A 26,259-nucleotide genomic window follows, 5' to 3' on the forward strand; every position below is an offset into this window, starting at 1 on the left:
CTGATTCACATATTTTTCTTAACTGGATGTATATTCATGCAGCTTGAAATAGGACCAATTTCGTATTATCGACATAAATTTACTAAAGACAGGTCTTGCATGATCAACTCGCTTAATTTTTATGAAATGGTGAATGCAAATCTAGATCTTGGTAAAGCAAAATACCTTCTTGGACTTTGCAAATACACGTGACACGCTGAATATGAGGCTGAGGATGCTGGGACCAGGACAAAATGTATGTACATGAATAAAGAAGTTGCTAAGGGACAGAATGCAATGGGTGGTAGTAAATGATTCATATTCAAAATGGAAACTATTAGCAGTGAGGTCCTGCAAGGGTCAGCATTGGGTGCAGTTGTCTTTGACTTATTTATTAATGACCTAGTGGATGGAATCCAAAGTCATTATCTGCCATCTTTGCAGACAATACAAAATTATGCAGAATGACACTCCACAGGATAGGGGCACATTTCAGAAGGATCTTGAAAACATGGCTATATGGGCAGGCAGATGGAACTTAATATTAAAAAATGTAAGGTCATGCATCTCAGACATGCCAGTGGCAAAATATAAACTAAATGGCATAGAGCTGGGAACATCAGACTTGAAGAAAAACTTAAAAATACTTGTTGATGATACATTAAGCAATCATATTCAATAGCAAACAGCTAAAGCAAATAAAAGTTGTGGGATAAATCAATAGGGAAATAAAATCACAAGACGCTACTATACTTCTCCCTCCATTTAAATCGCTTTTCATGGCCACTACAGGATACATTTTGGGCACAGCACTATACTAAAAACATTGAAGTTTTAGAACAGGTACAACGCCAGACAACTCAATTAGTCAAAGGAATTGGAGGTATCACTAACCAAGAACATTTAGACAAACTGAACTTGTGCTTTCAGGGACAATTAAGGGACAATTTGCATATTCAGCAGTCATGCATTGTAAGACACCTCACCTGCTTACTCTAACCTGGTTAATCGCAAATACCTTCTGTTTTAAGAAAGCACATTTCTGTTTTGCATAGTATTTTTTTGTAAAAAGGCGTATTTCTCCTTTTTCGCCCCTTACACATTCCTAAAATTTCCGGTTCACCCTGAGCTTGCTGGGCAATCTGTAACTCTGAGCTTATTTAGCTTGACCTAGAGGTGTCCTAATTAACATGTATAAATACATCCAAGGGCAATATAAAAGAGTGGCCAATGAGAAAGGAGTACTTCACAGTAAGGGTAGTATAGGAAATATCTTATCCCAGAAAGTAGCATGACAAATTCTATATTTGTATTTAGAAGGCGCTTGGATGCTTTAATTGCTTTGAAGGGCATCCACAGCTATGCTAGCTAGGTTTGAGAAGGTGACACCTTTATCTAGCCAGAGCTTCTGCCCTCAGGTCTCTCAAGACAGAGGTGTAGTGACGCACAAAAGTTTGAACTTGATACAAATTTATTTTTTAACCTAAATAACTATGCAAATATGTGTAATAGGGATGTATGCACAAAACTGTGTTAAGAAGAATTAGGTGTGCATGCATTGCACATTATGTATTGCACTCTGCCCTACTCATCGTGCATATGACTTTATTCTGCTTAATGCAGTTTAGTGCATGCAGCCTATAATTACTTAATTTCAGTATAGATCAAGATAATGAGGAGTATTTCCTGACAAACAGAAAAATTAGAATTCTAGGGAATCCCATAAATCAAACTGGATTGTGTTACCACAGTTTCAAGCATGTTTACTTTAACTTCTTACCACAGTATAAGGCAGCTGCAGACAAACATTAAAAGGTGAATTTTAGTTTCTAGGATGCTGTTTGGTTCAGCAAGCTGAAGTAGCTCTAAAGATGGTCAAGTCATGTGACCTAGAAGAAGAGCATGCTATATAAATATAGAGGGCTAAATATGTGAGCGGGGCAAATTGTTAGGTTAGCTAGGGTGGGCAGGATGAATTATTTAGACAATACTTCTTCCTGGAATTGGAATTTTAATATGTTGCTTTGTAAGTTAGTTCAGCAGCTGGAAGGGATCTGTATCTTATACCAATGAATTAAATATGAACCAAAAGTTTCATGGCTTTTTTTTACATAAAACAAGAGTATTATTATTTTCTGTGCTTAGAGCAGCAAGATCCCTTCCTTGATTCATAAAACAATGATAATAACCATCATCTTCCTGAACAGTGAGCCCTTCAATGAACAACAGCGACAAGAACAAACTAATAATAGGCCTGCGATGGGAGCTGCATATTGCTGGCAAATCGATTGTTTCTCTGGAAAGCTTATTGCATTGATAGATCTATGCATCCTCAGCATTTTCATCCATTGCTTCTCACCGGGTCCTTCTCTTCCTGCCACCTCTGAACAAGAAAGGCCCTAGACTGTGAAAACAATGGATACGGACAGGCAGGAATTGTTCTGGGTGACACAAGATGGTGCCTCTATTATTGATCTATATGAAGAAATCAATGTTCTCCATTTTATAGTCATCACAAATAGATGAAAAGCATTCCAAGGATCTTTCACCTGAAAAACACTTACATCTATAAGTTACTTGTGTCTAGAAAGAAGACAAAGAGACTGGAGGCTCATGGCTTCATAACACAGACATGTTTTAAAGCCAGACAATGTGCAAAGTATTTTAGGTAATTCTGGGTAGAAAGAAGAAGGGTGCAAATTCTTGTATATTCTCCTCACTTTCTTTTCCTTACATCTACTTCAATCTTTGTGTTGGGAATGGTGCAACATAACTCCAACTTTCAGAGATGAGAAAAAGGGACAGCCTTTAATACAAATCACATCAGCCTATGTGAGGAACAAGGGAGAAGTGGGCCCATGCGATTTTATTTTTTAAAGGAACCTGAAGTGAGAGGTATATGGAGGCTGCCATATTTATTTCTATTTAAACAATACCAGTTGCCTGGCTGTCCTGCCACCGCAATCAAAAAAGACTATTTTTCTATTTTATATCCTCTATTTTTCGACAGTACATTTTCACCTACTTTTTGGTACTTTTTCAATTGCAGAGTGCGAAAAGTTATCTGAGCTGAAAAATTATCTCCTAGGAGAAAACCAGGAAAATGTATCAGGCCTATTCTGTTAAGATCAAAATGAGCAGCACAGTGGCGTAGGGGTTAGCACTCTCGCTTTGCAGTGCTGGGTCCCCAGTTCAAATCCCAGCCAGGGCATTATCTGCTCTCTCGTGTCTGTGGCACTCCAGTTTCCTCCCACATCCTAAAACATACAGATACGTTTATATGCTTCTCCTAAATTGGCCCTAAATGAAGATACATACACTACACGATACATACACAGAATTATGACTAGGATTAGATTGGGAGCCCCTCTGAGGGACAGTTAAGTGACAAGACAATATATGATCTACAGTGCCACCAGAACCTCACTAGACAAAGCACAGGTAAAGCCTATTCAGGCAGTCCAAGTCAGCAATGATAATATCTGAACATAACACGATACCTAGTATAAGGCTGCTTTCATAGTGGGACGTTACAGGCGCACGTTAGAGCAGCTGTGCGGTGGAAAAATCAATGGGCTGTTCACAGTGCCCACGTTGCGTTACACAGTAACGCTTCCCGTCAAGACAACGTACTGCATGCAGTACTTTATACGCGGCTAAGCCACGTTAGACTGTTTGCACGTGCTCAGTATGGGTGAATTGTTTTTATTTTAGCGGCGGAGAGGAGGCGGGGAGAGGCCGCTACGTAGCCAGGCACATGGCTACTTGGCATTCACTGCACTTGCAGTGTTTACTCTGCTCTTGGTAGCGTCCTGCTCCAACACAACCAGTCGTTGCGTTAGGGGCACGTTATGTCCCCTCTAACGTCCCCTAAACGCAACGTCCTGGTGTGTAAGTAGCCTAAAGCAGAAATACAATATTGGACCTTGTTAGTCATCTGTAAAAGCAAGAGGTTTTTTAGTCAGGATGATACAATTTATTGGCTTAAAAGAAAAGGTATCAATTTAGAATAAAAAAAGTATTTTATTATTCTAAATTAACCAGAAATACTTACATGCACCTTTAAATAAAATTTTCCATGCCAATATCCTCTAATCTTGCAATCTTCATTAACTTGATTGAAGATCTCCGCCTCCCCGACGCCACACACGCCGGCGCCGCCCCCGCGCAGCTATACTAACCTGTCACCACCTCCTCCCCTGTGTCACCCTCACCTAGCCTGGCACCTGCTGCACCCAAGGCAGGCGGGGAGGACAGCGGGAGGCAGCAGCTACACATCCGCATAGGATGCATTCTCAGCTATACTAAAGTGTATTGCTGAGAAAAGCATCTTTAAATTTTGGCTCCACGGCTCCCCATTGGTTCTTTAACAGACCAATGGAGATCCTCCTGATCCCCATTGGTCTGTTAAGGAACCAATGGGCAGCCTTGGAGCCTAAATTTAAAGATGCTTTTCTCAGTTATACTTAGTATAGCTGAGAGAGCATCCTATGCAGACACATTGCCGCTGTCCCCCACTGCCCTCCCTTCCTCACACTTGCTGTCACCCTCACCCATGCTGGCACCCTGTGCACCCATAGATGCACTGGGTGCCAGCATGGGTGAGGGTGACAGGTGGGGAACATGGAGGACAGCGGGAGCCAGCGGCAATGCATCTGCATAGGCGGATGCGCTTTCAGCTATACTTAGTAAAGCTGAGAGCTGCGGCGGGGAGCGAAGTGTGTGGCGGCGCCAGCAGAGATCTTAAATCAAGTTGTTAAGAGAAGATCGCAAGATTAGAGGACATTGGCATGGGACCTTTTCCAAGGATATTGGCGTGGGAACTTTTTTTTTTTTAAAGGTACAGATAAGTATTTCTGGTTAATTAAGATTAATAAAATACTTTTCTCGTCGTTGTGTTTTTATTTAATTGAACCCTTTGTGGAAATAGGTAAGGGGTACTTTGTACCCCTATACACATTTCTCCTGGGAGGGGGACTGGCATCTGGGGTCCCCTTCTTAAAGGGGACTCCCAGATGCCACCATGAACCCCCCAGGGAGTCATCGTCCATGGATTGGCCAAGGGCTCCAGGGGAAGGCTTGGCCGCCTCTCTCCCCCAGAGCCCCCCATACCATGGATCATGCAGGCTGGCATAGCTCAGGGTACAAAGCCCCAGTTGGCTGGGGCTCTGCATTCTGGCTATCCCAGCCTGCATGGGAGACAAGGGGTTACAGAGGCACGGGAGGGGGAACCCCACACCATTTTTTTTTTTTAATTTCCCACACTCAACATACATTTTTTTTTTGTAAATAATGTTTCCCACTATCTTTTTAACATATCCTGACAATTTGGTGTTGCTAGGATGTAAGGGGCCTTTGCTATTAACTGCTAAAGTCGGTGGGAATCGTTTCGCTAAGAACTGTCATTACCGGATTTAAATGTATACTTTTTTCCTTTGAAATTTTAAAATCGATTTTCTCAAAAAGTATATGGTCTTTTTGAAAAAAAAATTCCCCTTGCTCCCACTTTTCTTCTTAACATAACCTGCAAATTTGGTGATTCTGGCATTTAAGGGGGCTTTGCTATTAACCATTAGGGTCGGCGGGTTTTGGCATTTAATGGCCGGATTTGGACCATGATCACAAGTGCGTTCGGATCTGAATTCGTGATTGAGATGCAATCATGAATTCCGATCATGATGTCGGATAGTGAAGCATTGCTCGTAAAACACAGGTATGCCGTGATCACGAGGTCGAGATGAGCAACACTGTTGCTTAGCAATGTACACTTAGTTACTGCGCAGAAGGACTTCTCGGGATGCAGAACTTACAGCAACTCCATCACCACATGTTAAGCGCAGAAGAATCCACTATAAATTTTGAAATCAAATTTTTGGACCTCCTCATGAGTTAACAAGCCATACAGGCTTGTGGAAAGCAGAGGTAAATCTAGTATGAATGCAGCACCTTCCATGCTTTCTACCAACTTGTCAGTTTTCAGCATAGGGTTAACTTTATGAAGAAGCTAGTAAATCATTCTCATCCTATAATGCAGTGTTCCCCAACCCTGTCCTCAAGGCCCACCAACAGTGCATGTTTTGTGGACATCCACAGAGGTAGTTGATCAGCTCTGCTGAGACACTAATTACCCCATCTGTGCATGTTTGTGGTTTTCTGCAAAACATGTACTTTTGGTAGGCCTTAAAGGGAACCTGATCTGAGTAACATTTTTTTTTAAATAAACACATGATGTAGCTGCAAATGAATATTACATACTTACCTCACCATCAGTTCCTCTCAGAAGCTCACCATTTTCTTTTTACAGTGATCCTTTCCAGTTCTGACAATATTTTGTCAGAACTGAAATATACCATGTTGCTGTCAGTTATATATCAACTGCTGTCAGCTACAACTGAATGTGCAAGGCAATGTTCATGTTTATCTATGGCTCAAGTGGACGATATTACAGTTTAACAGTGTGCTGATCAGGAAGCTGTTATGGGGTTATCACCATTTTCAAAATGGAGGAAGAGAATTACATTGATCACAGTGGACAAACAGGACACAGAAGAGGAGAAAGAGATTGATGAGTAAATGTAAATATGGCATGTTTATGTTTATTTTGACTTTTAATTTTCAGTTCAGGTTCTCTTTAAGGACAGAGTTGGGGAACTATGCTATAAAGCACTGTGCACAATGCTGACAGACATCCCTTGGACATCTCTCCAGGTTTTGGAGATGCTCCATAATTAGTGAAAGTGGATACAGTATATGTGTTATGTGTTAGCCTGGTTATGCAGATTGTGAAGCAAGCATATTGCTACCCCCACCCCAATGTATAGGTACAATAACCAGTTATTTAAGTCTAGGTTCACAGTGGTCATGGATAAGGAAGGATCCGCAAGCCAGACAATGGTTGAAGAAACAGCTTGGTATATTTTATTTTAAACTCCACAGGACAAGTGCAACAAAAACACAGGATCAACAGTTGATCCTGTGGTTTTGTTGCACTTGTCCTGTGGTGTTTAAAATAAAATATACCAAACTGTTTCTTCAACCATTTGTCTGGCTTGAGGATCCTTCCTTATCCATGTATGCGTCTGGCTTGGCTCTCCAAGTCCTGCACCGACTAGTATGAGGCTTAGGGGGTAGAGTGTACATGAACTTTTCTTCGTTCACAGTGGTCAGTTGCATAACGCACACGTTATAACAAGTGTGAACTGTAATGGAGACTTGACATAGACTTTAAAACAAAACCTACATGTAGTGAGTTAGAATAATATAATCAGTTACCAAGCAGTACTTTGAACAAGACCATAGAATAGAGTTGACATGCAAAATTATTCTGCAACCCAACTGAGCACTGTGAACTAGTCCTTAAAGTTAAAAGTAATAAACATACCCAGACCAAAAATGTTACACTTTTGATGAAGTGAAAATCTGGCTTTAAAAATAAGTTTACTGGATCTCTCAGCATCCTTCGATTCTCCATTAAGGTTGTTTAATGCAAAGTCTAATAACTTTTGCCTATCTTTGGATCACTTAGTGGTAGTTTTGTTTAGTATGTTCTTTATTTGTTGAAAAATCAATAAAAACCCTGTCTCTAAAAAAAAAAAAAAGTTCTTCAATCCAGGACTTATGGGTGTTTTCTTTCCACCCTGGGCGGTCTTTACTTGTATGATGTCTTCTTTCACAGTGTTGTTCTGGAGTATTTTAGTGTTGAAGAAGCAAGAATGGAAGGCACTAAAGTCGACACAAGAGGATTGAGGGAGTGCAGATAAGGAGGAAGACTTAATACAAGGCGTGACAGACATTTATTTGAATGTGCCCATAAAAATGTATAGTTCAGTTGGTCATTTATGAAACACATTTCCAGGAACAAAGATTTCAAGGGTGCAATCTTGAAATCCTGAGACGGTGCTTTGAGCTCAGAAACTTCTGCCAATAATTCTATCCTCCTATTTCTTGAATGTCCCCCTGATGTCCTTTTCAATCCCATATGCAGGAAGCAGAATTTGTTGCTAAGACTGAAGCTCAGTAGACAGATTTTAGATTTTCCTCAACAGAAACAAGCATTACTGATTACCTAGGCTTGAAATCTAGTGAGCACAGGTGCCCCACAATATTGCTGGCTTCCTCATCTGCAATCTGTCAGCATGAATGTTCTCATCTGATGCCACATTTCCATGCAGTTGTTTCAAAGTAAGCTCCTGTAGCTGGTTGCGGTTGCTGTAGAGTCAAAGGAACGATCGGCACTAAATGCTGGATTGGCAGACCTTCTGGGGGGTCCTTAGCAATTACTCACTGTGCCTCCGGTTTAGAGAATCAACTGTGCAGCAAAAGGAGAAAGATACCGGGCACCAGCTAGGTTGCAATCGCTAGTTTATTCCATCCCATCCAGTGACAGACACCATAAATCAGGCAACAGGTCTAATGCTGGGAATACACGGGTCGATCCAGCAGCCGATTAGACGCTGGATCGACCCCATCCGTGTCCACGACAGTATTTTTTCACCTGCTTTTTGGAACATTTTCAACTGCAGAGTACTGAAAAGAACTTTACTGAATATAACTTAACCACTTGAGGACCCACCCTTGACCCCCCCTTAAGGACCAGCGCTGTTTGTTGTGATCTGTGCTGGGTGGGCTCTGCAGCCCCCAGCACAGATCAGGGTGCACGCAGAGCGATCAGATCGCCCCCCTTTTTTCCCCCCTATGGGGATGATGTGCAGGGGCGGTCTGATCACTCCTGCCTGCAGGCATGTTGCGGGGGGGGGCACCTCAAAGCCCCCCTCCGCGGCGACATTCTCCCCCTCCCTCTCCTACCTGGCCCCCCCGGTGATCCAGGCTGCACAGGACGCTATCCGTCCTGTGCAGCCAGTGACAGGACGTCCCCTGTCACATGGCGGCGATCCCCGGCCGCTGATTGGCCGGGGATCGCCGATCTGCCTTACGGCGCTGCTGCGCAGCAGCGCTGTACAATGTAAACAAAGCGGATTATTTCCGCTTGTGTTTACATTTAGCCTGTGAGCCGCCATCGGCGGCCCGCAGGCTATTCACGGAGCCCCCCGCCGTGAATTGACAGGAAGCAGCCGCTCGCGCGAGCGGCTGCTCCCTGATTAATCAGCCTGCAGCTGGCGACGCAATACTGCGTCGCTGGTCCTGCAGCTGCCACTTTGCCGACGCACGGTATAAACGTGCGGTCGGCAAGTGGTTAATAAATAAAACTGCTTCTTTTTTGACAATATTCCTTTATAAATTATTTATTTATTTAGCCAGAGCTTGCCCATTGTAAAATCTTTCCTCACTCCGATTTACATTCTTAAATGTATCACAGATCATGCATCACTGTGGAATGTTTTTATACCCTCTTTGAATTAAACAGGCACCATACCAAAGTTTTCTTCTTGGAGATTATTTTTCCTCTTCTCTTTAAAATATTTTTTTTCACTATGATGCAACAGAAAAAAAACCTTCTATGTATTTTTAGTCTTCTAAAACAAAAGAATGAACAAATTCTAGTGTCCAAAATTGGAAAGAAACACAGCAATTCCCTGTACACCACAATTTTACCCATACTAATACCGGTGGAGCACTGCCCATTAGCCAGTTTGCGCCACGGGCAATGATATAGCAACATGCGTGTTGCCATGGTAACGCACACAAGGCCTGATTTATACTTTTTGTGCCCCTAGGCCAAGTATGTTGTGGCTCTGCTTTTCATGTGCAGCTCCCTCTTCCATGAATTTCATCCATGTACCGTAGCGCCTCTCTTTAATGAACAGCAATCTTGGACACCAGTTTACATTTTTTATGTGTTGCTCCCCATTTTCAACTCCTTTATGTGTTGCTACCTCATTTTCAGGTGCCCCATTGGGCTGCAGACACCCAAGGCACGGGCCTTTGTGGCCTTTCCCGAAATCCAGCCCTGCACCCCCAGTGTAACGTGGTGGAATGCTTCTAAACTTTTATTTGCATTTTTTCCTTTAAATTTGTAAAATGTGTGTAATTAAATATTTAGCTTCAAAAGAAAACGGTATCAATCCTGAGAAAAGAAATATATACCAAAAGTGTCTGAGCCAGGTAAACTATAAAAAGAGCTATGATCAGAGAAAATGGCATGTAACAGCAGGTTAGTGTGGTACGGTAACGCAGACACACAAAAGTTCACCAGAACAGTAATGCTTTAATATAGAACGGAAAGTGACAGTGAAACAGTTTCACTGCACCGATGTGTATATCTGTGCAATGATAGAGATAACAGTGCAATATGGCAAATACTTGAAAATAACCTCTAGATGCAATTAGTTTTGCTAGAGAAGCTAAAGCAACAAAAGTAAGCTAAAAAATGCTGACTCGCTAATACTTGACTGTGCAAGATTAACAAAACACAGATCTACTCCTAAATCTAGGCAGTTCAAGAGAGGAGATGAATGTCCCAGGTACTTGCATTTGTGATACAGTCCCTGGGCAGCAGACTCTGGGCTTTCTGCTACCGTACTTTCTCCCTGAGGCACACAGCTTCCACACAGTTCTCTGCAGCTCTGGAAGTTTCCAGGCAGGCCTGTTGTCTGAAGTTCCACCCGCGTACATCAAAAAAGGGCGTCGGGAAAAAAGGGCGCGTGGTGTAAACGATAAACAGTATTATCGTTTATTGAAATATTGTGTAGAATTTCGTTTAGAAATAGTGTTTTAAGAATTTATAAATCACTAAATAATGTGTATGAGATCGGCAATTCTTAAAACGTTAATCTTCCCTATTTGTAAACTGAAACTTATATTTACGTTTGTTAAAAACCCTCCCTGTACCTATCCCTAACCCCTAGACCCCCTGTTGGTGCCTAAACCTAAGACCCCCCTGTTGGTGAGTAAACCTAAGACCCCCCTGTTGGTGCCTAAACCTAAGACCCCCCTGTTGGTGCCTAAACCTAAGACCCCCCTGTTGGTGCCTAAACCTAAGACCCCCCTGGTGGTGCCTAAACCTAAGACCCCCCTGTTGGTGCCTAAACCTAAGACCCCCCTGTTGGTGCCTAAACCTAAGACTCCCCTGTTGGTGCCTAAACCTAAGACCCCCCTGGTGGTGCCTAAACCTAAGACCCCCCAGTTGGTGCCTAAACCTAAGACCCCCCTGTTGGTGCCTAAACCTAAGACCCCCCTGGTGGTGCCTAAACCTAAGACCCCCCAGTTGGTGCCTAAACCTAAGACCCCCCAGTTGGTGCCTAAACCTAAGACCCCCCTGTTGGTGCCTAAACCTAAGACCCCCTGTTGGTGCCTAAACCTAAGACCCCCCTGTTGGTGCCTAAACCTAAGACCCCCCTGGTGGTGCCTAAACCTAAGACCCCCCTGGTGGTGCCTAATCCTAAGACCCCCCTGTTGGTGCATAAACCTAAGACCCCCTGGTGGTGCCTAAACCTAAGACCCCCCAGTTGGTGCCTAAACCTAAGACCCCCCTGTTGGTGCCTAAACCTAAGACCCCCTATGGATAATAATGTTTTACAGACAATAATAAATAAAACATTTAAATAAAAAAATGTAATTAATTTTTTTGGGTGGATAATAATGTTTTAGAAATGTTTTAGAAATAGTGATTTGGTATCTTTATAAACGTTATTCGTCACGGGCTCATTTTGTAAAGTTAAATCATCACAAACATAGTTATAAATCCTTAAAAATCTCCGGGCGCCGTTTGTTAAAACGTTAATAATCTCCGGCGCCTTTCTTTCCCTGTTAAATCATCACAAACATAGTTATAAATCCTTAAAAATCTCCGGGCGCCGTTTGTTAAAACGTTAATAATCTCCGGCGCCTTTTTTTCCCTGTTCGGCGCCCGGTAAACAATATTTATAATGGGAGTGAATGGGGCGCCCTTTTTGTCCACTTGTCTCATGCGCCCAAATCTCCTGCTTCCGTTCCACCCCACTTTGCAGAGAGCACCTGAATGATCTGCCAAGCAGGAATCAGGAGTTGAGGTCTGCAGTAGTGCTGCCCCCTGTCTTGTCCAGAAGCCGAGAGCATGCTTATTAGCTGGGAAATGTAGCCTGGCTGGAGGAGTGTAACATGCCTCAACTCCCACTCTCTCATCAGCCTGTGCACTTCTGGACACTTGGGGGTGGGAGAAGGAAGCTTGTATCTGCTCAGGAGTTGTTCCCACACCTCCCTCTCTGCTTTCTTAAAGGAGCCTGACCCCTCCATCTTCGGGGGTACTTCCTTCCAGAGTACAAGCCCTTCTCCATTCTGGAATCACTCTGCTACAATGGCACACCACTAGCAGGAAATAAAACTGTCCAGTACTGAGAGGTGTTTGCACTGATGATAGTGATGACATTAATGAAATGATTCATTGAAAGTTATATGTGAAAAAAGAAGCTTATCTGACAGCAGATGAATATTTCAGATAAGTTTTGTTCCAGTCTGTACATGAGCTTTATACTAAGGTGATGCAGTTAAAAAAAAGAAAATCAAATTCCAATTCATCCGCAATAGCAATTGCTAAAAATGATTACAATGTAATGTATTATGTATAACTAACTTAGAGGAGATTCTTTTTTTCTCAACAAAACTAGAATTTTACTTCAATAAATGGGGATGTAAAAGCTAGTAAAAAAAAAACTATTACAGCAATGCATAACTTGTGTGGCCTGCAGATGGTGACATTTTTTCACAGCAAAGCAATTCATCTAAAGTTTTTGTATTAAACACCACTAAAATGTATGAACTATTTTAGGATATGATGGTGTTTGGTTATAAACTGCGGAAGCATTTTGCTTGTATTACGAGGAATATTCGAGCCTACCCAGCAGATGTTCAGCTGCTTAATGAAAGGTGTCTCTTTATGCCATATGTGTTACTATTTTGTCAGGATGTAAGGATGAAACTCATCTCATTAGGGCCATCCAGCAACTGTTCCACTGTTTGCTGCTATCACAGGGTTGCTGTGATAGTATGCTGTCTTTGATTCCAAACCTGTTGTACTGTAGGTTAGGTCATTTAGCAATGCTTTGGGCAGATTTGCTTTGGAGAATGAAGCAGTTGGCCTTTGTGATCTGGCTGCTTGTATTCATAGTATTTTTTGATGCTCGTTCATTGTCCAAGAAATGCAGCATTGATGAAACATCTCACAATTTATGGCAGCAGTTAGGAAAAATATACATACATGTTGAGTGCACGTCTGAAAATACCTATGGATGCTCTAATGTGTAGATAGACAGAACACAGACTTCCATACTAGCCTTTTAGGCCCCTTTTCCATGGGAGGCTGGAGGTGGTGAAGTGGCATACGTACAAAAAGGGTGCCCGGACAAAAAGGGCGCGGGGTGTAAACGCTAATTAATATTTAATCATTAATAGCGTTTATAAAAAAAAGTGTGCTATATTTCGTTTACAAATAATGTTTTACAAAATTATAAATCATTAAATAATGTTTATGAAATCGGCAATTGTGAAAACGTTAATCTTCCGTTTCAAAAGTTAAACTTATAATTACGTTTATTTAAAAAACAATAATATATGTTTAATTGTTATAATTGTATATTATTGTGAATAACCTTCATTTATGGTTTGTTCTTATAATAAAATCTGAAAATATTCTTTATAGCGATGATATAAATATAACTATGTTCGTAATAAGTGTTGTAAAACATTAGTAAGTATTACTAAAATTTTACTAAAACTATACCTAAGCCTAGTCTTACACAGAACCCTCCCTGTACCTATCCCTAACCCCTAGACCCCCCTGGTGGTGCCTAAACCTAAGACCCCCCTGGTGGTGCCTAAACCTAAGACCCCCCTGGTGGTGCCTAAACCTAAGACCCCCCTAAGGGTGCCTAACCCTAAGACCCCCCTGGTGGTGCCTAACCCTAAGACCCCCCTGATGGTGCCTAACCCTAAGACCCCCCTGGTGGTGCCTAACCCTAAGACCCCCCTGGTGGTGCCTAACCCTAAGACCCTCCTAGTGGTGCCTAATAGAGTTGGGCCGAACCTCCGATTTTAGGTTCGCGAACCCTGTTCGCGAACTTTCGCAAAAGGTTCGGTTCGCGAAAAAGTTCGCGAACCGCAATAGACTTCAATGGGGAGGCGAACTTTCAAAGTTTTAAAACATTCTATCAGCTGGAAAAATGATAGAAAACATGTTTCAAAAGCTCTAATACCTGGAGCAACACCTAATTGAGTGAAATACACATCACTGCTGGAGGACCCACCCTCCCTCCTCCAAGCAAGGTCCTTTATACCATTTGCCTACCTACACTAATTAGTTATGGGACAGCTGCTACACACTCTGCTAGGGAGATTTTATCCTCCCTCCTCCCTTCTACCCTTCTACCTATTCCCTCCTCCCTCCTACCGGAGGGAGGAGGGTCTCTTCTGCCAGGGAATTATACTATTTTAAAAACCAGTATACATCATACCATAGCTGGGAATACATACATGAGTATACATCATACCATAGCTGGGGATACATACATGAGTATACATCATACCATAGCTGGGAATCGAACCCAGATCTCACTGTGTGGTGGGCACGTCACCCTAAGCACTGTACCACTACAGAAGTAAGTGAAGCTTGCCTAAAATTTAACATTTATGCTCAATGCAATAGAACCATTAAGTTGCTTAAAGGAGAACTGTAGTGAGAGGTATATGGAGGCTGCCATATTGATTTCCTTTTAAGCTATACCAGTTGCCTGGCAGCCCTGCTGATCTATTTGGCTGCAGTAGTGTGAATCACACCAGAAACAAGCATGCAGCTAATCTTGTCAGATCTTACAAAAATGTTAAACACCAGATCATACCATAGCTGGGAATCGAACCCAGATCTCACTGTGTGGTGGGCACGTCACCCTAAGCACTGTACCACTACAGAAGTAAGTGAAGCTTGCCTAAAATTTAACATTTATGCTCAATGCAATAGAACCATTAGGTTGCTTAAAGGAGAACTGTAGTGAGAGGTATATGGAGGCTGCCATATTGATTTCCTTTTAAAGGGGAACTGAAGTAAGAGGTATACGGAGGCTGCCATATTTATTTCCTTTTAATCAATACCAGTTGCCTGGCAGCCCTGCTGGTCTATTTCTCTGCAGTAGTATCTGAATAACACCAGAAACAAGCATGCAGCTAATCTTGTCAGATCTGACTTTAAAGTCTAAAACACCTGATCTGCTGCATGCTTGTTCAGGGGCTATGGCTAATAGCATTAGAGGCAGAGGATCAGCAGGGCTGCCAGGCAACTGGTATTGCTTAAAAGGAAATAAACATGGCAGCCTCCATATACCTCTCTCATCAGTTCCCCTTTAAGCTATACCAGTTGCCTGGCAGCCCTGCTGATCTATTTGGCTGCAGTAGTGTGAATCACACCAGAAACAAGCATGCAGCTAATCTTGTCAGATCTTACAAAAATGTCAAACACCAGATCATACCATAGCTGGGAATCGAACCCAGATCTCACTGTGTGGTGGGCATGTCACCCTAAGCACTGTACCACTACAGAAGTAAGTGAAGCTTGCCTAAAATTTAGCATTTATGCTCAATGCAATAGAACCATTAGGTTGCTTAAAGGAGAACTGTAGTGAAAGGTATATGGAGGCTACCATATTGATTTCCTTTTAACCACTTGAGGACCCACCCTTTACCCCCCCTTAAGGACCAGCGCTGTCTTAGCTGATCTGTGCTGGGTGGGCTCTGCAGCCCACTAGGGGGATGATGTGCTGGGGGGGTCTGATCGCTCCTGCCTGCCGGGTGTTGCGGGGGGGGCACCTCAAAGCCCCCCTCCGCGGCGAAATCCTCCCCCTTCCTCTCCTACCTGGCCCCCCCTGGAGATCCGGGCTGCACAGGACGCTATCCGTCCTGTGCAGCCAGTGACAGGCTGTCTCCTGTCACATGGCGGCGATCCCCGGCCGCTGATTGGCCGGGGATCACCGATCTGCCTTACGGCGCTGCTGCGCAGCAGCGCCGTACAATGTAAACAAAGCGGATTATTTCCGCTTGTGTTTACATTTAGCCTGCGAGCCGCCATCGGCGGCCTGCAGGCTATTCACGGAGCCCCCCGCCGTGAATTGACAGGAAGCAGCCGCTCGCACGAGCAGCTGCTTCCTGATTAATCAGCCTGCAGCTGGCGACGCAATACTGCGTCGCTGGTCCTGCAGCTGCCACTTTGCCGATGCACGGTATAAGCGTGCGGTCGGCAAGTGGTTAAGCAATACCAGTTACCTGGCTATCCTGCAGATCCTCTGCCTCCAATACTTTTAGCCCTAGACCCTGAACAAGCATGCAGCAGATCTGGTGTTTGACATTTTTGTAAGATCTGACAAGATTAGCTGCATGCTTGTTTCTGGTGTGATTCACACTACAGTGGCTGGATTGTGTACTGGTTAAGGGCTCTGCCTTTGACATGGGAGACCAGGGTTTGAATCCTGGCTAGTAGAGTTGGGCCGAACGGTTCGCCGGCGAACCTGGTTCGCGCGAACCTAGGTGGTTCGCGTGCGGGTACCGCACGCGAACTTTATTGCGGAAAAGTTCGCCCCATTGCGGTTCGCCCCATAATGCACTGAGGGTCAACTTTGACCCTCTACATCACAGTCAGCAGGCCCAGTGTAGCCAATTAGGCTACACTAGCCCCTGGAGCCCCACCCCCCCTTATATAGGCAGGCAGCGGCGGCCGTGGCCACTCGTGTGCCTGCATTAGTTAGAGTAGGGCGAGCTACTGCAGTCTCTCATAGGGAAAGATTAGTTAGCCTTAGCTTGTCCCTGGCTGCATACCTGTTCATTGATCCTGCCACTGCATACCTGTTCATTGATCCTGCCACTGCATACCTGTTCATTGATCCTGCCACTGCATACCTGTTCATTGATCCTGCCACTGCATACCTGTTCAGTGATCCTGCCACTGCATACCTGTTCATTGATCCTGCCACTGCATACCTGTTCATTGATCCTGCCACTGCATACCTGTTCATTGATCCTGCCACTGCATACCTGTTCATTGATCCTGCCACTGCATACCTGTTCATTGATCCTGCCACTGCATACCTGTTCATTGATCCTGCCACTGCATACCTGTTCAGTGATCCTGCCACTGCATACCTGTTCATTGATCCTGCCACTGCATACCTGTTCATTGATCCTGCCACTGCATACCTGTTCATTGATCCTGCCACTGCATACCTGTTCAGTGATCCTGCCACTGCATACCTGTTCATTGATCCTGCCACTGCATACCTGTTCATTGATCCTGCCACTGCATACCTGTTCATTGATCCTGCCACTGCATACCTGTTCATTGATCCTGCCACTGCATACCTGTTCAGTGATCCTGCCACTGCATACCTGTTCATTGATCCTGCCACTGCATACCTGTTCTGTGAACCCACCACTGCATACCTGTTCTGTTCAGTGGACCCGCCACTGTATACCTGTTTAGTGAACCCGCCACTGCATACCTGTTCTGTTCAGTGGACCCGCCACTGTATACCTGTTCAGTGGACCCGCCACTGCATACCTGTTCTGTTCAGTGAACCCGCCACTGCATACCTGTTCTGTTCAGTGGACCCGCCACTGTATACCTGTTTAGTGAACCCGCCACTGCATACCTGTTCTGTTCAGTGGACCCGCCACTGTATACCTGTTTAGTGAACCCGCCACTGCATACCTGTTCTGTTCAGTGGACCCGCCACTGTATACCTGTTCAGTGGACCCGCCACTGCATACCTGTTCTGTTCAGTGAACCCGCCACTGCATACCTGTTCTGTTCAGTGGAGTTTGGTGTGTCAGTGTGAAGCAGTACCTTAATTACACTCCCTGATTGATGTATACACATGCAAGATGTTTTAAAGCACTTTAGGCCTGTCATTTAGCATTCAATGTGATTTCTGCCCTTAAAACGCTGCTTTGCGTCAAATCCAGATTTTTCCCGGTGACTTTTGGCGTGTATCCCACTCCGCCATGCCCCCCTCCAGGTGTTAGACCCCTTGAAACATCTTTTCCATCACTTTTGTGGCCAGCATAATTTTTTTTTTTTTCAAAGTTCGCATCCCCATTGAAGTCTATTGCGGTTCGCGAACTTTAACGCGAACCGAACCTTCCGCGAAAGTTCGCGAACCCGGTTCGCGAACCTAAAATCGGAGGTTCGGCCCAACTCTACTGGCTAGGTCAAGTACCTATTCAGTAAGGAGTTCAAGGCAAGACTCCCTAACACTGCAGGGTGGCCTCTTGAGCGCGTCCCTGTGGCTGCAGCTCTTGAGCGCTTTGAGTCTGACAGGGGAAAAGCGCTATACAAATGTTTGGATTATTATTACAGCAGCCAAATAGATCAGCAGGGCTGCCAGGCAACTGGTATAGCTTAAAAGGAAATCAATATGGCAGCCTCCATATACCTCTCACTACAGTTCTCCTTTAAGCAACCTAATGGTTCTATTGCGTTGAGCATAAATGTTAAATTTTAGGCAAGCTTCACTTACTTCTGTAGTGGTACAGTGCTTAGGGTGACATGCCCACCACACAGTGAGATCTGGGTTCGATTCCCAGCTATGGTATGATCTGGTGTTTGACATTTTTGTAAGATCTGACAAGATTAGCTGCATGCTTGTTTCTGGTGTGATTCACACTACTGCAGCCAAATAGATCAGCAGGGCTGCCAGGCAACTGGTATAGCTTAAAAGGAAATCAATATGGCAGCCTCCATATACCTCTCACTACAGTTCTCCTTTAAGCAACCTAATGGTTCTATTGCGTTGAGCATAAATGTTAAATTTTAGGCAAGCTTCACTTACTACTGTAGTGGTACAGTGCTTAGGGTGACGTGCCCACCACACAGTGAGATCTGGGTTCGATTCCCGGCTATGGTATGATGTATACTGGTTTTTAAAATAGTATAATTCCCTGGCAGAAGAGACCCTCCTCCCTCCGGTAGGAGGTAGAAGGGTAGGAGGGAGGCCAATTAAAATCTCCCTAGCATAGTGTGTAGCAGCTGTCCCATAACTAATTAGTGTAGGCAGACAACTGAGTCAAATGGTATAAAAGGACCTAGCTTGAAGGGAGGGTGGGTGGGGTCTTTAGCACTGAAAGCAGTGTGTTTCACAATAACATGTCTGCTGACAGTAAAATGGAGGCGAAAATTTTTGCTCAATACAGCTTTATGGGGCGAATCGAACTTCCGCAAAAGTTCGCCTGATGCAGGCGAACGCGAACCCCCAAAGTTCGCCTGGAACCGTTCGCCGGCGAACCGTTCGGCCCAACTCTAGTGCCTAACCCTAAGACCCCCTTGTGGTGCATAACCCTAAGACCCCCTGGTGGTGCATAACCCTAAGACCCCCCTGTTGGTGCCTAAACCTAAGACCCCCCTGTTGGTGCCTAAACCTAAGACCCCCCTGTTGGTGCCTAAACCTAAGACCCCCCTGGTGGTGCCTATACCTAAGACCCCCCTGGTGGTGCCTAAACCTAAGACCCCCCTTTATTATGTGGATAATAATGTTTTACTAATTGTGGCTGCACAAAATATATTGCAATTTACGTGACGTACTGATCGCTTTATTTTGTGAATAATAATGTTTTACAAACAGTAAGGGATAAAACTTTAAATAATGTTTTAATTAGTTAAATACGATAAATATGTTTAGTATTTTTATAAACGTTATTCGGCACAGGTGCATTTTATAAACTTAAAACACCACAAGCACACGTATAAATCATTAAAAATCTCCGGGCGCCATTTGTAAACGTTATTTACAGTATGTCCGGCGCCCTTTTTTCCTGCTCGGCGCCCATTAAACGTTATTTATTATGAGAGTGAAAGGCGGCGCCCTTTTTGTCCACTAGCTGCCTGCGCCCTTTTTCCCCGTTTCCGGTGAAGTGACAGCCTGTAAGCAACCCCCATTCACGCGCTTGCTAGTGTTTGGCATGGGTGTTAGAAAGGCGGCCCCCTCTACCTGTGAGCAATCGCTGACATGAGTGGTGTTGCCAAATGTTGCCATTAGTCTGCATAAAATGGCAGCTGAAAGGCACTCGCAGCTGGCAGCCAGGTTCAGTTCAGTAGTCCGTGGAAAAAGGACATTAAAGTGAACCTCCGGACTAAAAATCTACTCAGCAGAACTGAAAAGGCTTGGTGTTTCTTTAACAGTTTCACAGCATCAGAACTTTGTTTTTCTTACCAAAGCATCATTTTTAGCAGCATTTTTAGCTAAGCTCCACCCAACAAAGAAAACTGCCTGGGCTTTTTTCCCTGATGCTGTGCAAAGCATGATGGGATTTCCTATGTTGTTGTTCACGTTGCCTAGCAACTGGGAGGGGTGATCAGCACACAGGACAGTTGGAACTGTGTTTCATGCTCCCCGTCACCTCCTTTCAACCAAAAAGATGGCTGCCCTCATGAAATCAAACATTTGCCTGTTCTTTTAAAACAGGGTGGGTAAGAGATTATATTACTATCTATTTTAATTAACATAACTAATGTAACTTAATGACAGTATATTTGTTTAGGTTGAAGTTCCTTTTTAAAGCGGACCCAAACCAAAAAAATGTTTTAATTCAAAATATGTAGTTGCACCACTCTGACACATACAAAGATAAATAAACACTCCTTCAAGCCTATGAGCACTTCAGTGCATGCTTTTCACCCTTCTCTTTTCATAATTAGGGTTATACAGGTGGCAGCTATTACTTCTGAGCTTAGTAGGAGGTTTTAGATCATGGGTGTGTTTGTCATCAGCTACCCTCCCTCACAGGGGCATCGTCTATGTGAAATCTCACACAAGCTGAAATCACCTCCCCTGTGACATCATCAGTAGCAACCTGTGTTTTGTTTTTGTTTTCTATCTCATTCACCAGTTTGCCGATTTCTGTCCCATCAATATGAAAGGAAGGGAGGGGTTCCTCCAATAAATGTAAAATATTTTATATTTGTCATCATGTAGCTGAAAAAAGACTGCTATTTATTATTACAATTTAGAAAATAGATTGTATTTCTGAAATCTTGTATTTTTAATTTGGGTCCACTTTAAGCTTCTTTAAATGTTTCAACATGGAACACTGTTTCAGTTACAGCACCATCAATTATTTAACTGTTAGACTGAATCTCTGTATAGTACAGTTGCAGGTACAGCACAATCAATCCATTGTCTGTTGCAATAAATCTCTGTATAGTATTGTTTCAGGTGCAGCACCATCAATCCATTATCTGTTAGAGTGAATTTTGTGTACCACAGTCTCAAATACTGTACAAACAATCAATCTGCCTCAACTGCATTGTATCTATAGCTAGTACATCCAGTCTGACCACAACCATATGGGCCAGTTTCCTTTAGCCGGCGTGCGACTTGCAGGATACACACCAGCATATGAAGTGATGCGAGCATGCACCCTGATCGTTTAGCGTGCTACAGAAATCTGAAGCATGCCATCCAGAATTATACCACAGTGCGATTCAGATGGCAAATAATGGAAAGTATAGGCAGAGTTTCCCCACTAAATTCATCTGTGGCTGCGCTGCCGATTCTGTGCAAATTCGGGCCACATTTGGCCCTAATGGTAATGCACACTAAGTTTGTATGTAAGTCCTTTAGGGCCAATGTCACTCAAGTAATTATCAGTCTTCTAGTCTGTATTTAGTTGGCTGATCACTATAGCATTACCATGTAGTAGTACATTCTCCACATCTCTTCCTCCCCCACCGCCAGAGGAAAGAACGTGCTACTTAGTTTAATAGCTGAACTGTGCAGATGGTTTTCAGGTTGTGCTTAGCATGTATGCCAGCCAGTTTATGTCTGCACAAAGGTTTGCATTATTCTATGTGTAACATTGTACAGGCCTATATACATTATCACCTATCTTGTGGTCTCAGTTACAGTGGATGGGCTGGAGAACAATGGAGACCAATGGTCTAGAACAGGGCTTTTCAACCTGTGGTACGCGTACCACCAGTGGTACTTTGCTGTTGGCCAGGTGGTACACACCAGGTTTGCCGCCCACTTAATTACCCACCTGCCTCTTGTCCTGGTTCCATCCTGCCTCCACAAAGTTCAGCTCCCCCTTGCTCGCTTTTCACTGTGGTGCCCTGCGGCATACTTCAGATCAGCGGTGAGGAGACAGCCAGGTAAATGGTGCACAGTGACTGCGGGTACACTTCAAATACAGGAAGTGACATCACTCCACCAATGCCTCCTGCTATTCCCCTCCCATATGTTCCCCCTTTTCTTAAAGTGTACCTGTAAGAAAAAAGTGCCCCCGGGGGTACTTACCTCAGGAGGGAGAAGAAGCCTCTGGATCCTAAAGAAGCTCCTTGTTGGCGTGAATGCAAGTGCAGTAGCGGCTCTCCACTTAGGCTCTGGCGGAAACAGCCGGGCCTGATTAGGTCCGATCTACTGTGCAGGCAAACTGGTGGTACTTTGCATTTTTAATGCGATAAAAGTGGTACAATTAGTAAAAAGATTGAAAAGCCCTGGTCTAGAAAACCTGATTTGTTTTTAATTGTCTGTTGCTAAGCAGTAAAACATTTGGGACCTCCACATCTGGGTTATATTGCTATTGTTATTATTATTATTATTCTTATTAAACTTTGTTTATAAAGCTCTAACATACTGTATTATGCAGCTCTGTACAATAGATAGGAGAGGCAATACAGCAATATAACACAAGGACATTACAGCGCTCAACAATGGTACACTAAATAGTGAAACAATAAACAATCATTTCTGGAAGGTTAGTGAATTGGAGTTTATGCTTTTGTAATCACATAAATGTACTGACAGCACAAATATATATTCAATAATATAACTGGATGGGGATAGTTAGCATGTTAGGATTATTTTTTTTTTTTTTTTTTTACTAAAACATTGATTTTATGTATATCTTTGTATGAAATTCTCAGTTAAACAATCTTTAGCATATGTAGCTCTGTGTAATACGGTGTTGAATTGAATCGAATGAATTGGTTCTCATTCGATTCAATTCATTAAAAAGAACTGGATCATGATGAACCGGTTAGTATAGCTGAGAATACGTCCCGTGAGGATGCATAGCTGCCGGCTCCCGCTGTCTCTCCGCACCGGCCTTCAACTGTCACCCTCACCTAGCCTGGCACCTGGTGCACCCATAGGCGCCCCGGGTGAAAGGTGAGGAGGCAGGGAGGACAGCGGGAGCCGGCTCTATGCGTCCTATGCAGACGCATTCTCTGCAATACTAATTAGTATAGCTTGTCGGAGATCTTCAATCAACTTAATTGAAGATTGCAAGATTAGAGGATATTGGCGTGGGACATTTCCGAGGATATTGGCGTGGGAACTTTTTTTTAAAGGTACAGGTAAGTAATTATGGTTAATTAAGAACATTAAAGGACTTTTTTCGTTGTTGTGTTTATATTTCATTTAACCCTTTGTGAAAATGGGTAAGGGGTACTTTGTACCCCTATGCTCATTTCTCCTAGGATGGGGGTGGGCATCTGGGGTCCCCTTCTTTATGGGGACTCCCAGATGCCACCATGAACCCCCCCAGGGAGTCGTCGCCCCCACCTCCTCCTCGGGCTTGGAGGTGGGGAAGAGCCCCTTGTCCATTGATTGGACAAGGGCTAGGGAGGGAGAGGGGAAGGCTTGGATGCCCTTCTCTCTCAGAGCCCCCCACCCCATACTATGGACCATGTGGGCTGGTATAGCTCAGGGTGCGAAGCCCCAGTTGGCTGGGGCTCCGGATTCTGGCTATCCCAGCCTGCACGGGAGACAAGTGGTTACAGAGGCTCGGGAGGGGGGACCCCATGCCATTTTTGGGGGGAGATTTCCCACTATCTGAATATAAAATAAATAAATAAATATTGTTTTCCAATATTTTTAACATACCCTGCACATTTGGTGTTGCTAGGATGTAAGGGGCCTTTGCTATTAACTGCTAAAGTCGGCGGAAATTGTTTCCCTAAGACCTATCATTTACACATTTAAATGTATACTATTTTTCTTAGAAATTTTAAAATTGATTTTCTCAAAAAGTATAAGGTGTTTTTGAAATTCCCATGCAAATTTGGTGTTTCTGGCATTTAAGGGGGGCTTTGCTATTAACCGTTAAAGTCGGCGGCGGTGGGACCTTTTCCCACACTCAGTAGGAGATCTTTCAAATGGATTTTCTCAAAAAGTATAAGGTCTTTTTGAAAAATGTTTTTTCCTCTTGTAGTCACTGACCCCCTCTGGGTGCTAGACCGCTTGAAACATATTTTCCATCACTTTTGTGGCCAGTAACAGTGTTTATAGTTTTTCAAGTTCGCCTGCCCATAAAAGTCTATTGCGTTTCGCACAAACTCGAACTTTTGCGCAAGTTCGCGTTCGAAGTTCGCGTATCGAAAATCTGAGGTTCGAGCCATCTTTATCCTCTAACCCCGCCACAACAGATCTCAGTGTACTACGCTTGTAAGCTATGTTGTTCACACTTTTAATGTTCCACAGCCAAAAATCTAAAGTTTAGTAAAGAGAATTCAGTGCTTGTTCTTACTTCAACATCTCAGCATCAGAACATCCCAGTGTTTTCAACTGTTCCGTGACCAACCACCATAATTAAGTGAAAAGGAGGCTAACCAGCCTACATTAGCCCAAATCACAAGGCCAAAAAGTAGTTTTATGATCAGATCTTTGTCTGGTAACCAGAAAGGCATATTACTAAACAGTCACACAACAGATTCCAAACAACGCTGCATTAATGCAATCCTGGGTGGTGATGGGAACTGGGCAATATGTGTATATAAAATAATAAGTGCAGACAATTATTATTATTTATTTTTTTTTATTATTATTTATATAGCGCCAACATATTCCACAGCGCTTTACAAAGCACAATAAGACGACAAGGGGAACATAGATATACAAACAAATTGTAAAACAGAGTTCCAAGCAGCACAAATATTGTGACAAAAACAGTAAATATTAGGAGGAGGACCAGGCCCTTGCGAGCTTACAATCTAGTGGGTAGTGGGGGACACATTAGGTAAGGGGGTGAAAGATGGATGAGGTAGTGACCCTTTGCCTCTGATTACATTGTGTCAAATAAGTAAATAAGGGCTATAGAATGTTATAAGCTTGTCTGAAAAGGTGTGTTTTAAGAGTGCGTTTGAAGATGTCCAGGTTTGGAGCATGCCGTACAGGCTGTGGAAGAGAGTTCCAGATAAGAGATGATGCTCGTGTGAAGTCTTGGATGCGAGCATGAGAGGAGGTGATCAGCTTAGAGGCCAGGAGAATTTCTTGGGAGGAGCGGAGGTTGCGGGAGGGACAATATCTTGAGATTAGTGGTGAGATGTATGGAGGGCACAACTCATGGAGGGCTTTGTATGTTAGAGTCAGGAGTTTAAACTGGATCCTCTGAGTAATAGGTAACCAGTGGAGAGAACGGCATAGTGGGGCTGCATCAGAAGAGCGTGTGGAGAGGTGAATGAGGCGGGACGCTGAATTTAGAAGGGATTGGAGAGGTGCTAGCCTTTTTTGTGGTAGCCCACAGAGCAGGGTGTTGCAGTAGTCTAGGCGGGAGATGATTAAGGCATGTACAATTCAATCCCACAAATTGGAAGTAGATAAAAACAAGTGAAAGGAAATCACATACTGGGCCCTTAGAATACAGGGAACCCAAATGGTAGAGAGGGTGCTTTATATAAAATCCCTGCAGGGAAGAGGTAAAAGGTGCCGCCCATTTCCTTCCTGACTAGTCCTGAACAGCAGTTTAACTTCCAAAATAGCAAGATACCAGCCGGCCTTCCTAATCACTTGCACACTATTATGTCAGTTAGATTTTGCAACTGTTGTTCAGGAAATGCTGTTGAAAACAAAGAAAGCCCTGAGAATCCCCCTTAAAAAGATGGACTGGCCCAAAACCTGTCATCTGTCACATTTTTTAACTGCCTACTTTTTTCTCAAAAGAACCCCTTTAAAGGACCACTATCGCGAAAAAAGTAGGCAGTTAAAAAATGTGACAGATGACAGGTTTTGGGCTTAAACAGCACTAGGCTTCAGGAAACCCTATGAAGTTCCCAGAGGGAATTAACCACATCAGTCAAGATGTTCCATCATGGAGTATTGCAGAAGAGATTATCCACATCACAGGACACCTGTAAACACTTGAGAATTCAGGATATAATAATAATTTCAGCCAAGGAAAACCTAAAGTGTGTGTGTAGCTTAGGGTTTATACTACATTCACTCGACACCCCAGCACTCTTGTTGGTGTTTTCACACAAATCCTCTTGTGATGTAATGGATCTGAGAACAAAACAGGCAGTTACTGAAGACTAATGATAGTTAGCAGCGTTCTGGATCAATACCAGATTAGTAACCCAAAATACTGAGCTGTCAC

The 26,259-nt window shown here is 43.6% G+C and overlaps 1 protein-coding gene across 5 annotated transcripts in view; it reads right to left on the reverse strand.

The window, feature by feature from the left end:
• Positions 1 to 26,259, reverse strand: part of KIRREL3 (kirre like nephrin family adhesion molecule 3) — a 1,384,273-nt gene that overhangs the window by 642,596 nt on the left and 715,418 nt on the right. The window lies entirely within an intron of this gene.

Source organism: Hyperolius riggenbachi, chromosome 6, assembly GCF_040937935.1.
Source record: "Hyperolius riggenbachi isolate aHypRig1 chromosome 6, aHypRig1.pri, whole genome shotgun sequence".
Taxonomy (NCBI): domain Eukaryota; kingdom Metazoa; phylum Chordata; class Amphibia; order Anura; family Hyperoliidae; genus Hyperolius; species Hyperolius riggenbachi.